Genomic DNA, 17,114 nt, shown 5'->3' with positions numbered 1-17,114 from the left:
AAACCTAACCCTAACCCTAACGGTAACCCTAACCCCAACCCTAACCCTAACCCGAACCCGAACCCCAGCCCAAACCCTAACCCTAACCCTAACCCTAACCCCTACCCCACCCCTAACCCTAACCCTAAACACTACCCTAACACTAACCCTAAATCCAACCCTAACCCCAACACTAACCCCAACCCTAACCCTAACCCCAATACTAACCCTAACCCTACCCCTAACCCAACCCTAACCCTAACCCTAACCCCAAACCTAATCCTAACCCTAACCCTAACCCCAACCCCAACACTAACCCTAACCCTACCCCCAACCCTAACCCTAACCCTAACCCAACCCTAACCCAACCCTAAACCTAACCCTAACCCTAACCTTAACCCTAACCCTAACCCCAACCCTAACCCTAACCCTAACCCTAACCCTAACCCTAACCTTAACCCTAACCCCAACCCCAACCCCAACCTTAAACCTAACCCTAACCCTAACCCCAACCCTAAACCTAACACTAACCCTTACCCTAACCGTGACCCCAACCCTAACCCTAACCCTAACCATAACCCCAACCCTAATCCTAACCCTAAACCTAACCCCTACCCCAACCCTAACTCTACCCTAACCCTAACCCCAACCCTAAACCTAACACTAACCCTAAACCTAACCCCTACCCCAAACCAAAGACTACCCTAACCCTAACCCTAACCCTGACCATGACCCTATCTCTAACCCTAACCACAACCCTAACCCTAACCCTAACCCTAAACCTAACCCTAACCCTAACCCTAACCATAACTCAACCCTAACCCTAACCCTAACCCCAACTCTAACCCTAACCCAGACCCTAACCCTAAATCCAACCCTAACCCTTACACTAACCCTAACCCGAACCCCAACCCTAACACTAACCCCAAACCTAACCCTAACCCTAACCCTAACCCTAACACTAACCCCTACCCTAACACTAACCCTAACCCTAACCCTTACCAATACCCTAACCCTAACCCTAACCCTAACCCTAACACTAACCCTAACCCCAACCCCAACCCCAACCCCAACCTTAAACCTAATCCTAACCCTCACCCTAACCCCAACCCTAAACCTAACATTAACCCTAACCCTAACCCTAACCCTGACCCCATCCCTAACCCAACAAAAACCCTAACCTTAACCCCAACCCCAACACTAAACCTAATCCTAACCCCAACCCTAACCCTAACCCCAACCCTAACCCTAACCCTAACCCTAAACCTAACCCCTACCCCAACCCTAACACTACCCTAACCCTAACCCTGACCCTAACCCTAACCACAACACTAACCCTAACCCCAACCCTAACCCTAACCCTATCCCTAACCCCAACCCCAACACTAAACCTAATTCTAACCCTAAACCTAACCCTAACCCTAACTCAACCCTAACCCTAAACCTAACCCCAACCCAAACCCGAACCTTAACCCAGTCCCTATCCCTAAAACCAACCCTAACCCTAACACTACCCCTAACACCAAACCTAACCCTAACGCTAACCCTAACCCCAACCCTAACCCTGATCCTAACCCTAACCCTAACCCTAACCCTAACCCCAGCCCAAACCCTAACCCTAACCCCTACCCTAACCCTAACCCTAAACAATACCCTCACTAAGCTTAAACCTAACCCTAAACCCAACACTAACCCCAAGCCTAACCCTAATCCCAACCCTAACCCTAACCCTAACACTAACCCAACCCTAACCCTAACCCTAACCCTAACCCCAACCCCAACACTAAACCTAACCCTAACCCCAACTCTAACCCCAACCCTAAACCTAACACTAACACTAACCCTAACCCTAAACCTGACCCCATCCCTAACCCTAACCAAAACCCTAACCCTAACCCCAACCCCAACACTAAACCTAATCCTAACCCCAACCCTAACCCTAACCCTAACCCTAACCCCAACCCTAAACCCAACACTAACCACAAGCCTAACCCTAAGCCAAACCCTAACCCTAACCCTAACCCCAACACTAACCCCAAACCTAACCCCAACCCAAATCCTAACCCTAAGCCTAACCCAAACCTAACCCTAACCCTAACCCTAACCGTAACCCTAACCCTAACCCTAACCCTGACCCTGACCCTAACCACAACCCTAACCCTAACCCTAACCCTAACCCTAACCCTAAGCTTAACCCTAACCCTAACCCTAACCCAAACGTAACCCTAACCCTAACCCTAACCGTAACACTAACCCTAACCCTAACCCTGACACGGACCCTGACCCTAACCACAACCCTAACCCTAAACCTAACCCCAACACTAACCCCAAACCTAACCCTAACCCCAACCCTAACCCTAACCCTAACCCTAACCCAACCCTATTCCTAACCCTAACCCTAACCCTAAACCTAACACTAAACCTAACCCTAACCCTAACCCTAACCCTAAACCCATCCCTAACCCTAACCCTAACCCTAATCCCAACCCCAACCCTAACCCTAACCCTAACACTGACCCCATCCCTAACCCTAACTCTAACCCTAACCGGAATCCTAACCCTAACCCGAACCCAAACCCTAAACCTAAACTCTACCCCTACCCTAACCCTATCCCTAACCCTAACCCTACCCTAACCATAACCCTGACCCTAACCCTAACCCTCACCACAACCCTAACCCTAACCCTAACCCTACTCAGACCCTAACCCTAAATCCAACCCTAACCCTAACACTAACCCTAACACCAAACCTAACCCTAACCCTAACCCTAACCCCAAACCTATCCCTAACCCTAACCCCAACCCTAACCCTAACCCTAACCCTATCCCTGACCCCAACCCTAACCCTAACCCTAACCCTAACCCTAACCCCAACCCCAACACTAAACCTAATCCTAACCCCAATCCTAACCCTAACCCTAACCCCAACCGTAAACCTAACACTGACCCTTACCCTAACCCTGACCCCAACCCTAACCCTAACCCTAACCCTAACCCTAACCCTAAACCTAACCCCTACCCCAACCCTAACACTACCCTAACCCTAACCCTGACCCTAACCCGAACCCTAACCACAACCCTAACCCTAACCCTAACCATAACTCAACCCTAACCCTAACCCTAGCCCCAACCCTAACCCTAACTCAGACCCTAACCCTAAATCCAAACCTAACCCTAACACTAACCCTAACACCAAACCTAACCCTAACCCTAACCCCAAACCTAACCCTAACCCCAACCCTAACCCTAACACTAACCCTAACCCCTACCCGAACCGGAACCCTAACCCCGACCCTAACCCTAACCCTAACACTGACCCAGACACTAACCCTAACCCCAACCCTTACCCTAACCCTAACCCAGACCCTAACCTTAAATCCAATCCTAACCCTAACACTAACCCTAACCCCAAATCTAACCCTAACCCTAACCCTAACCCCAACCCTAAACCTACCCTAACCCTAACCCTAAACTTAACCCAACCCTAACCCTAACACTAACACTAACCGTAACCCCAACCCGAACCCTAACCCCAACCCTAACCCCGACCCTAAATCTAACCCGAAACCTAACCCTGACCCTGACCCTAAACCTAACCCTAACCCTAACCCTAACCCTAACTCAAACCTAACCCTAACCCTAACCCCAACCCTAACCATACCCCTAACCCAGACCCTAACCCTAAATCCAACCCTAACCCTAACACTAACCTAACCCCAAACCTAACCCTAACGGTAACCATAACCCCAACCCAACCCGAACCCGGACCCCAGCCCAAAGCCTAACCCTACCCCTAACCCCTACCCTAATCCTAACCCTAACCCTAACCCCAAACCTAAACCTAACCCTAACCCCAACCCTAACCCTAACCCTAACCCTAACCCAACCCTAACCCTAACCCTAAACCTAACCCCAACACTAACCCCAAACCTAATCCTAACCCCAACCCTAACCCTAACCCTAACCCCAACCCTAAACCTAACACTAACCCTAACCCTGACCCTAACCCTAACCCTAACCCTAACCCTAACCCAAACCGAAACCGAATCCCTAACCCTAACCCTAAACCTAACCCCTACCCCAAACCTAAGACTACCCTAACCCTAACCCTAACCCTGACCATGAGCCTATCCCTAACCCTAACCACAACCCTAACCCTAACCCTAAACCTAAACCTAACCCTAACCCTAACCCTAACCCTAACCATAACTCAACCCTAACCCTAACCCTAACCCCAACTCTAACCCTAACCCAGACCCTAACCCTAAATCCAACCCTAACCCTTACACTAACCCTAACCCTAACCCTAACCCTAACCCTAACACTAACCCCAAACTTAACCCTAACCCTAAACCTAACCCTAACACTAACCCCTACCCTAACACTAACCCTAACCCTAACCCTTACCAATACCCTAACCCTAACCCTAACCCCAACCCTAACCCTAACCCTAACCCTAACACTAACCCTAACACCAACCCCAACCCCAACCTTAAACCTAATCCTAACCCTAACCCTAACCCCAACCCTAAACCTAACATTAACCCTAACCCTAACCCTAACCCTAACCCCATCCCTAACCCAGCAAAAACCCTAACCTTAACCCCAACCCCAACACTAAACCTAATCCTAACCCCAACCCTAACCCTAACCCTAACCCCAACCCTAACCCTAACCCTAACACTAAACCTAACCCCTACCCCAACCCTAACACTACCCTAACCCTAACCCTGACCCTAACCCTAACCACAACGCTAACCCAAAACCTATCCCTAACACCAACCCCAACACTAAACCTAATCCTAACCCTAAACCTAACCCTAACCCTAACCCTAACCCAAACCGAAACCGAATCCCTAACCCTAACCCTAAACCTAACCCCTACCCCAAACCTAAGACTACCCTAACCCTAACCCAAACCCTGACCATGACCCTATCCCTAACCCTAACCCCAACCCTAACCCTAACCTTAACCCCAACCCCAACCTTAAACCTAATCATAACCCGAACCCTAACCCTAACCCTAACCCCAACCCTAAACCTAATACTAACCCTAACCCTAACCCTAACCCTGACCCCAACCCTAACCCTAACACTAACCCTAACCCTAACCCTAACCCTGACCCCAACCCTAACCCTAACCCTAACCCTAACCCTAACCCCAACCCCAACACTAAACCTAATCCTAACCCCAACCCTAACCCTAACCCTAACCGTAACCCCAACCCTAAACCTAACACTAACACTAACCCTAACCCTAACACTAACCCTAACCCTAACCCTATCCCTAACCATAACTCAACCCTAAACCTAACCCTAACCCCAACCCTGACCCTAACCCAGGCCCTAACCATAAATCCAACCATAACCCAAACACTAACCCTAACCCCAAACCTAACCCAAACCCTAACCCTAACCACAAACCTAACCCTAACCCTAACCCTAACTCTAACCCTAACCCTAACCCCAACACTAACCCCAACCCTAACCCTAAACCTAACCCTAAATGTAACCCAACCCTAACCCCAACACTAACCCTAACCCCTACCCGAACCGGAACCCTAACCCCGACCCTAACCCTAACCCTAACACTGACCCAGACACTAACCCTAACCCCAACCCTTACCCTAACCCTAACCCAGACCCTAACCTTAAATCCAATCCTAACCCTAACACTAACCCTAACCCCAAATCTAACCCTAACCCTAACCCTAACCCCATCCCTAAACCTACCCTAACCCTAACCCTAAACTTAACCCAACCCTAACCCTAACACTAACACTAACCGTAACCCCAACCCCAACCCGAACCCTAACCCCAACCCTAACCCCGACCCTAAATCTAACCCGAAACCTAACCCTGACCCTGACCCTAAACCTAACCCTAACCCTAACCCTAACCCTAACTCAAACCTAACCCTAACCCTAACCCCAACCCTAACCATACCCCTAACCCAGACCCTAACCATAAATCCAACCCTAACCCTAACACTAACCTAACCCCAAACCTAACCCTAACGGTAACCCTAACCCCAACCCGAACCCGAACCCCAGCCCAAAGCCTAACCCTACCCCTAACCCCTACCCTAATCCTAACCCTAACCCTAACCCCAACCCTAAACCTAACCCTAACCCCAACCCTAACCCTAACCCTAACCCTAACCCTAACCCAACCCTAACCCTAACCCTAAACCTAACCCCAACACTAACCCCAAACCTAATCCTAACCCCAACCCTAACCCTAACCCTAACCCCAACCCTAAACCTAACACTAACCCTAACCCTGACCCCAACCCTAACCCTAACCCTAACCCTAACCCAAACCGAAACCGAATCCCTAACCCTAACCCTAAACCTAACCCCTACCCCAAACCTAAGACTACCCTAACCCTAACCCTAACCCTGACCATGACCCTATCCCTAACCCTAACCACAACCCTAACCCTAACCCTAAACCTAAACCTAACCCTAACCCTAACCCTAACCCTAACCCTAACCATAACTCAACCCTAACCCTAACCCTAACCCCAACTCTAACCCTAACCCAGACCCTAACCCTAAATCCAACCCTAACCCTTACACTAACCCTAACCCTAACCCTAACCCTAACCCTAACCCCAAACTTAACCCTAACCCTAAACCTAACCCTAACACTAACCCTAACCCTAACCCTTACCAATACCCTAACCCTAACCCTAACCCTAACCCCAACCCTAACCCTAACCCTAACACTAACCCTAACACCAACACCAACCCCAACCTTAAACCTAATCCTAACCCTAACCCTAACCCCAACCCTAAACCTAACATTAACCCTAACCCTAACCCTAACCCTGACCCATCCCTAACCCAGCAAAAACCCTAACCTTAAACCCAACCCCAACACTAAACCTAATCCTAACCCCAACCCTAACCCTAACCCTAACCCCAACCCTAACCCTAACCCTAACACTAAACCTAACCCCTACCCCAACCCTAACACTACCCTAACCCTAACCCTGACCCTAACCCTAACCACAACCCTAACCCAAAACCTATCCCTAACCCCAACCCCAACACTAAACCTAATCCTAACCCTAACCCTAACCCTAACCCTAACCCTGACCCTAACCCAAACCGAAACCGAATCCCTAACCCTAACCCTAAACCTAACCCCTACCCCAAACCTAAGACTACCCTAACCCTAACCCAAACCCTGACCATGACCCTATCCCTAACCCTAACCACAACCCTAACCCTAACCCTAAACCTAACCCTTACCCTAACCATAACTCAACCCTAACCCTAACCCTAACACCAACTCTAACCCTAACCGAGACCCTAACCATAAATCCAACCCTAACCCTTACACTAACCCTAAACCTAACCCTAACCCTAACACTAACCCCAAACCTAACCCTAACCCTAAACCTAACCCTAACACTAACCCCTACCCTAACACTAACCCTAACCCTAACCCTTACCAATACCCTAACCCTAAACCTAACCCTAACCCCAACCCTAACCCTAACCCTAACACTAACACTAACCCTAACCCCAACCCCAACCCCAACCTTAAACCTAATCCTAACCCTACCCTAACACCAACCCTAAACCTGACATTAACCCGAACCCTAACCCTAACCCTGACCCCATCCCTAACCCAGCAAAAACCCTAACCTTAACCCCAACCCCAACACTAAACCTAATCCTAACCCCAACCCTAGCCCTAACCCTAACCCCAACCCTAACCCTAACCCTAACCCTAACCCCTACCCCAACCCTAACACTACCCTAACCCTAACCCTGACCCTAACCCTAACCACAACCCTAACCCTAACCCCAACCCTAACCCTAACCCTATCCCTAAAACCCAACACCAACACTAAACCTAATCCTAACCCTAAATCTAACCCTTACCCTAACCCTAACCCTAACACTAACCCTAATTCCGACCCTAAACCTAACCCGAACCCTAACCCTGACCCTGACCCTAACCCTAACCCTAACCCTAATCCTAACTCAACCCTAACCCTAACCCTAACCCCAACCCTAACCCTAACCCAGGCCTTAAACCTAAATCTAACCATAACCCTAACACTAACCCTAACCCCAAACCTAACCCTAACGCTAACCCTAACCCCAACCCTAACCCTAACCCTAAACCTAACCCTAACCCCAGCCCAAACCCTAACCCTAACCCTAACCCTAACCCCTACCCTAACCCTAATCCTAACTCAACCCTAACCCTAACCCTAACCCCAACCCTAACCCTAACCCTAACCCTGGCCTTAACCCTAAATCCAACCATGACCCTAACACTAACCCTAACCCCAAAGCTAACCCTAAACCTAACCCTAACCCCAGCCCAAACCCTAACCCTAACCCTAACCCTAACCCTAAACACTACCCTAACACTAAGTCTAAAACTAACCCTAACCCTAACCCCAACACTAACCCCAACCCTAACCCTAACCGTAACACTAACACTAACCCAACCCTAACCCTAACCCTAACCCTAACCCCAACCCTAACCCTAACCCTAACACTAACCCCAACCCCAATACTAAACCTAACCCTAACCCTAACCCTAACCCTAACCAAGACACTAACCCTAACCCCTACCCCAACCCTAACCCTAACCCCGACCTTAACCCTAACCCTAACCCTAACCCTGACCCTGACCCTGACCCTAACCCTAACCCTAACCCTAACCCTAACCCTAACCACAACCCTAACCCTAACACTAACACTAACCCTAACCCCAACCCGAACCCTAACCCCAACCCTAACCCCGACCCTAAACCTAACCCGAACCCTAACCCTGACCCTGACCCTAACCCTAACCCTAACACTAAACCTAACCCTAACCACTACCCTAACCCTAACCCCAACCCCAACACTAAACCTAATCCTAACCCCAACCCTAACCCTAACCCTAACCCCAACCCTAAACCTAACACTAACCCTAACCCTAACCCTACCCCTGACCCCAACCCTAACCCTAACCCTAACCCAAACCGAAACCGAATCCCTAACCCTAACCCTAAACCTAACCCCTACCCCAAACCAAAGACTACCCTAACCCTAACCCTAACCCTGACCATGACCCTATCCCTAACCCTAACCACAACCCTAACCCTAACCCTAACCCTAAACCTAACGCTAACCCTAACCCTAACCATAACTCAACCCTAACCCTAACCCTAACCCCAACTCTAACCCTAACCCAGACCCTAACCCTAAATCCAACCCTAACCCTTACACTAACCCTAACCCGAACCCCAACCCTAACACTAACCCCAAACCTAACCCTAACCCTAACCCTAACCCTAACACTAACCCCTACCCTAACACTAACCCTAACCCTAACCCTTACCAATACCCTAACCCTAACCCTAACCCTAACCCTAACACTAACCCTAACCCCAACCCCAACCCCAACCCCAAGCTTAAACCTAATCCTAACCCTAACCCTAACCCCAACCCTAAACCTAACATTAACCCTAACCCTAACCCTAACCCTGACCCCATCCCTAACCCAGCAAAAACCCTAACCTTAACCCCAACCCCAACACTAAACCTAATCCTAACCCCAACCCTAACCCTAACCCTAACCCCAACCCTAACCGTAACCCTAACCCTAAACCTAACCCCTACCCCAACCCTAACACTACCCTAACCCTAACCCTGACCCTAACCCTAACCACAACCCTAACCATAACCCCAACACTAAACCTAATTCAAACCCTAAACCTAACCCTAACCCTAACTCAACCCTAACCCTAAACCTAACCCCAACCCTAACCCGAACCTTAACCCAGTCCCTATCCCTAAAACCAACCCTAACCCTAACACTAACCCTAATCCCAAACCTAACCCTAACGCTAACCCTAACCCCAACCCTAACCCTGATCCTAACCCTAACCCTAACCCCAGCCCAAACCCTAACCCTAACCCCTACCCTAACCCTAACCCTAAGCAATACCCTCACTAAGCCTAAACCTAACCCTAAACCCAACACTAACCCCAAGCCTAACCCTAATCCCAACCCTAACCCTAACCCTAACACTAAACCAACCCTAACCCTAACCCTAACCCTAACCCTAACCCCAACCCTAACCCTAACCCTAACCCTAACCCCAACCCCAACACTAAACCTAACCCTAACCCCAACTCTAACCCCAACCCTAAACCTAACACTAACACTAACCCTAAACCTAAACCTGACCCCATCCCTAACCCTAACCAAAACCCTAACCCTAACCCCAACCCCAACACTAAACCTAATCCTAACCCCAACCCTAACCCTAACCCTAACCCTAACCCCAACCCTAAACCCAACACTAACCACAAGCCTAACCCTAAGCCAAACCCTAACCCTAACCCTAACCCCAACACTAACCCCAAACCTAACCCCAACCCAAATCCTAACCCTAACCCTAACCCAAAACTAACCCTAACCCTAACCCTAACCCTAACAGTAACCCTAACCCTAACCCTAACCCTGACCCTGACCCTAACCACAACCCTAACCCTAACCCTAACCCTAACCCTAACCCTAAGCTTAACCCTAACCCTAACCCTAACCCAAACGTAACCCTAACCCTAACCCTAACCGTAACACTAACCCTAACCCTAACCCTGACACGGACCCTGACCCTAACCACAACCCTAACCCTAAACCTAACCCCAACACTAACCCCAAACCTAACCCTAACCCCAAGCCTAACCCTAACCCTAACCCTAACCCAACCCTATTCCTAACCCTAACCCTAACCCTAAACCTAACCCTAAACCTAACCCTAACCCTAACCCTAACCCTAAACCCATCCCTAACCCTAACCCTAACCCTAATCCCAACCCCAACCCTAACCCTAACCCTAACCCTGACCCCATCCCTAACCCTAACTCTAACCCTAACCCGAATCCTAACCCTAACCCGAACCCAAACCCTAAACCTAAACTCTACCCCTACCCTAACCCTATCCCTAACCCTAACCCTACCCTAACCATAACCCTGACCCTAACCCTAACCCTCACCACAACCCTAACCCTAACCCTAACCCTACTCAGACCCTAACCCTAAATCCAACCCTAACCCTAACACTAACCCTAACACCAAACCTAACCCTAACCCTATCCCTAACCCCAAACCTATCCCTAACCCTAACCCCAACCCTAACCCTAACCCTATCCCTGACCCCAACCCTAACCCTAACCCTAACCCTAACCCTAACCCTAACCCCAACCCCAACACTAAACCTAATCCTAACCCCAACCCTAACCCTAACCCTAACCCCAACCGTAAACCTAACACTAACCCTTACCCTAACCCTGACCCCAACCCTAACCCTAACCCTAACCCTATCCCTAAACCTAACCCCTACCCCAACCCTAACACTACCCTAACCCTAACCCTGACCCTAACCCGAACCCTAACCACAACCCTAACCCTAACCCCAACCATAACTCAACCCTAACCCTAACCCTAGCCCCAACCCTAACCCTAACTCAGACCCTAACCCTAAATCCAAACCTAACCCTAACACTAACCCTAACACCAAACCTAACCCTAACCCTAACCCCAAACCTAACCCTAACCCCAACCCTAACCCTAACACTAACCCTAACCCCTACCCGAACCGGAACCCTAACCCCGACCCTAACCCTAACCCTAACACTGACCCAGACACTAAGCCTAACCCCAACCCTTACCCTAACCCTAACCCAGACCCTAACCTTAAATCCAATCCTAACACTAACACTAACCCTAACCCCAAATCTAACCCTAACCCTAACCCTAACCCCAACCCTAAACCTACCCTAACCCTAACCCTAAACTTAACCCAACCCTAACCCTAACACTAACACTAACCGTAACCCCAACCCGAACCCTAACCCCAACCCTAACCCCGACCCTAAATCTAACCCGAAACCTAACCCTGACCCTGACCCTAAACCTAACCCTAACCCTAACCCTAACCCTAACTCAAACCTAACCCTAACCCTAACTCCAACCCTAACCATACCCCTAACCCAGACCCTAACCCTAAATCCAACCCTAACCCTAACACTAACCTAACCCCAAACCTAACCCTAACGGTAACCATAACCCCAACCCAACCCGAACCCGAACCCCACCCAAAGCCTAACCCTACCCCTAACCCCTACCCTAATCCTAACCCTAACCCTAACCCCAACCCTAAACCTAACCCTAACCCCAACCCTAACCCTAACCCTAACCCTAACCCAACCCTAACCCTAACCCTAAACCTAACCCCAACACTAACCCCAAACCTAATCCTAACCCCAACCCTAACCCTAACCCTAACCCCAACCCTAAACCTAACACTAACCCTAACCCTGACCCCAACCCTAACCCTAACCCTAACCCAAACCGAAACCGAATCCCTAAACCTAACCCTAAACCTAACCCCTACCCCAAACCTAAGACTACCCTAACCCTAACCCTAACCCTGACCATGACCCTATCCGTAACCCTAACCACAACCCTAACCCTAACCCTAAACCTAAACCTAACCCTAACCCTAACCCTAACCCTAACCCTAACCATAACTCAACCCTAACCCTAACCCTAACCCCAACTCTAACCCTAACCCAGACCCTAACCCTAAATCCAACCCTAACCCTTACACTAACCCTAACCCTAAACCTAACCCTAACACTAACCCCAAACTTAACCCTAACCCTAAACCTAACCCTAACACTAACCCCTACCCTAACACTAACCCTAACCCTAACCCTTACCAATACCCTAACCCTAACCCTAACCCCAACCCTAACCCTAACCCTAACACTAACCCTAACACCAACCCCAACCCCAACCTTAAACCTAATCCTAACCATAACCCTAACCCCAACCCTAAACCTAACATTAACCCTAACCCTAACCCTAACCCTAACCCCATCCCTAACCCAGCAAAAACCCTAACCTTAAACCCAACCCCAACACTACACCTAATCCTAACCCCAACCCTAACCCTAACCCTAACCCCAACCCTAACCCTAACCCTAACACTAAACCTAACCCCTACCCCAACCCTAACACTACCCTAACACTAACCCTGACCCTAACCCTAACCACAACCCTAACCCAAAACCTATCCCTAACCCCAACCCCAACACTAAACCTAATCCTAACCCTAAACCTATCCCTAACCCTAACCCTAACCCAAACCGAAACCGAATCCCTAACCCTAACCCTAAACCTAACCCCTACCCCAAACCTAAGACTACCCTAACCCTAACCCAAACCCTGACCATGACCCTATCCCTAACCCTAACCACAACCCTAACCCTAACCCTAAACCAAACCCTTACCCTAAACCTAACCCTAACCCTAACCCTAACCCTAACCCTAAACCTAACCCCTACCCCAAACCAAAGACTACCCTAACCCTAACCCTAACCCTGACCATGACCCTATCCCTAACCCTAACCACAACCCTAACCCTAACCCTAACCCTAACCCTAAACCTAACCCTAACCCTAACCCTAACCATAACTCAACCCTAACCCTAACCCTAACCCCAACTCTAACCCTAACCCAGACCCTAACCCTAAATCGAACCCTAACCCTTACACTAACCCTAACCCGAACCCCAACCCTAACACTAACCCCAAACCTAACCCTAACCCTAACCCTAACACTAACACTAACACCTACCCTAACACTAACCCTAACCCTAACCCTTACCAATACCCTAACCCTAACCCTAACCCTAACACTAACCCTAACCCCAACCCCAACCCCAACCACAACCTTAAACCTAATCCTAACCCTAACCCTAACCCCAACCCTAAACCTAACATTAACCCTAACCCTAACCCTAACCCTGACCCCATCCCTAACCCAGCAAAAACCCTAACCTTAACCCCAACCCCAACACTAAACGTAATCCTAACCCCAACCCTAACCCTAACCCTAACCCCAACCCTAACCCTAACCCTAACCCTAAACCTAACCCCTACCCCAACCCTAACACTACCCTAACCCTAACCCTGACCCTAACCACAACCCTAACCCTAACCCCAACCCTAACCCTAACCCTATCCCTAACCCCAACCCCAACACTAAACCTAATTCTAACCCTAAACCTAACCCTAACCCTAACTCAACCCTAACCCTAAACCTAACCCCAACCCTAACCCGAACCTTAACCCAGTCCCTATCCCTAAAACCAACCCTAACCCTAACACTAACCCTAACCCCAAACCTAACCCTAACGCTAACCCTAACCCCAACCCTAACCCTGATCCTAACCCTAACCCTAAACCTAACCCCAGCCCAAAACCCTAACCCTAACCCCTACCCTAACCCTAACCCTAAGAAATACCCTCACTAAGCTTAAACCTAACCCTAAACCCAACACTAACCCCAACCCTAACCCTAATCCCAACCCTAACCCTAACCCTAACACTAAACCAACCCTAACCCCAACCCTAACCCCAACCCTAACCCTAACCCTAACCCTAACCCCAACCCCAACACTAAACCTAACCCTAACCCCAACTCTAACCCCAACCCTAAACCTAACACTAACACTAACCCTAACCCTAAACCTGACCCCATCCCTAACCCTAACCAAAACCCTAACCCTAACCCCAACCCCAACACTAAACCTAATCCTAACCCCAACCCTAACCCTAACCCTAACCCTAACCCCAACCCTAAACCCAACACTAACCACAAGCCTAACCCTAAGCCAAACCCTAACCCTAACCCTAACCCCAACACTAACCCCAAACCTAACCCCAACCCAAATCCTAACCCTAACCCTAACCCAAACCTAACCCTAACCCTAACCCTAACCGTAACCCTAACCCTAACCCTAACCCTGACCCTGACCCTAACCACAACCCTAACCCTAACCCTAACCCTAACCCTAAGCTTAACCCTAACCCTAACCCTAACCCAAACGTAACCCTAACCCTAACCCTAACCGTAACACTAACCCTAACCCTAACCCTGACACGGACCCTGACCCTAACCACAACCCTAACCCTAAACCTAACCCCAACACTAACCCCAAACCTAACCCTAACCCCAACCCTAACCCTAACCCTAACCCTAACCCAACCCTATTCCTAACCCTAACCCTAACCCTAAACCTAACCCTAAACCTAACCCTAACCCTAACCCTAACCCTAAACCCATCCCTAACCCTAACCCTAACCCTAATCCCAAACCCAACCCTAACCCTAACCCTAACCCTGACCCCATCCCTAACCCTAACTCTAGCCCTAACCCGAATCCTAACCCTAACCCGAACCCAAACCCTAAACCTAAACTCTACCCCTACCCTAACCCTATCCCTAACCCTAACCCTACCCTAACCATAACCCTGACCCTAACCCTAACCCTCACCACAACCCTAACCCTAACCCTAACCCTACTCAGACCCTAACCCTAAATCCAACCCTAACCCTAACACTAACCCTAACACCAAACCTAACCCTAACCCTAACCCTAACCCCAAACCTATCCCTAACCCTAACCCAAACCCTAACCCTAACCCTAATCCTATCCCTGACCCCAACCCTAACCCTAACCCTAACCCCAACCCCAACACTAAACCTAATCCTAACCCCAACCCTAACCCTAACCCTAACCCCAACCGTAAACCTAACACTAACCCTTACCCTAACCCTGACCCCAACCCTAACCCTAACCCTAACCCTAACCCTAAACCTAACCCCTACCCCAACCCTAACACTACCCTAACCCTAACCCTGACCCTAACCCGAACCCTAACCACAACCCTAACCCTAACCATAACTCAACCCTAACCCTAACCCTAGCCCCAACCCTAACCCTAACTCAGACCCTAACCCTAAATCCAAACCTAACCCTAACACTAACCCTAACACCAAACCTAACCCTAACCCTAACCCCAAACCTAACCCTAACCCCAACCCTAACCCTAACACTAACCCTAACCCCTACCCGAACCGGAACCCTAACCCCGACCCTAACCCTATCCCTAACACTGACCCAGACACTAACCCTAACCCCAAACCTAACCCTAACCCAAACCCAGACCCTAACCCCAACCCTAACCCTAACCCGAACCCGAACCCCAGCCCAAACCCTAACCCTAACCCTAACCCTAACCCCTACCCTAACCCTAACCCTAACCCTGAACACTACCCTAACACTAACCCTAAATCCAACCCTAACCCCAACACTAACCCCAACCCTAACCCTAACCCCAATACTAACCCTAACCCTACCCCTAACCCAACCCTAACCCTAACCCTAACCCTAACCCCAAACCTAATCCTAACCCTAACCCTAACCCCAACCCCAACACTAACCCTAACCCTCACCCCATCCCTAACCCTAACCCTAACCCAACCCTAACCCAACCCTAAACCTAACCCTAACCCTAACCTTAACCCTAACCCTAACCCCAACCCTAACCCTAACCCTAACCCTAACCCTAACCTTAACCCTAACCCCAACCCCAACCCCAACCTTAAACCTAACCCTAACCCTAACCCTAACCCCAACCCTAAACCTAACACTAACCCTTACCCTAACCCTGACCCCAACCCTAACCCTAACCCTAACCATAACCCCAACCCTAATCCTAACCCTAAACCTAACGCCTACCCCAACCCTAACTCTACCCTAACCCTAACCCTGACCCTAACCCTAACCACAACCCTAACCCTAACCCTAACCCTAACCCCTACCCTAAGCCTAACCCTAACCCTAACCCTAACCCTAACCACTACCCTAACCCTTACCCTAACCCTAACCTCAACACTAACCCCAACCATAACTCAACCCTAACCCTAACCCCAACCCTAACCCTAACCCAGACCATAACCCTAAATCCAACCCTAACCCTAACACTAACCCTAACGCCAAACCTAACCCAAACCCTAACCCTAACCCCAAACCTAACCCTAACCCTAACCCTAACTCTGACCACCACCCTAACCCTAACCCTAACCCTAACCACTACCCTAACCCCAACCCTAACCCTAACCCTAACCTCAACACTAACCCCAACCCTAATACCAACCCTAACCCTAACCCTAAACTTAACCCAACCCTAACCCTAACCCTGACCATGACCCTATCCCTAACCCTAACCACAACCCTAACCCTAACCCTAAACCTAA

This window comes from Heloderma suspectum, chromosome 15, assembly GCF_057233095.1.
Source record: "Heloderma suspectum isolate Gila_16-S chromosome 15, 16-S_ref, whole genome shotgun sequence".
Lineage (NCBI taxonomy): Eukaryota > Metazoa > Chordata > Lepidosauria > Squamata > Helodermatidae > Heloderma > Heloderma suspectum.
The sequence above is the reverse complement of the archived record's forward strand: the minus strand, read 5'-3'. Positions refer to the sequence as shown.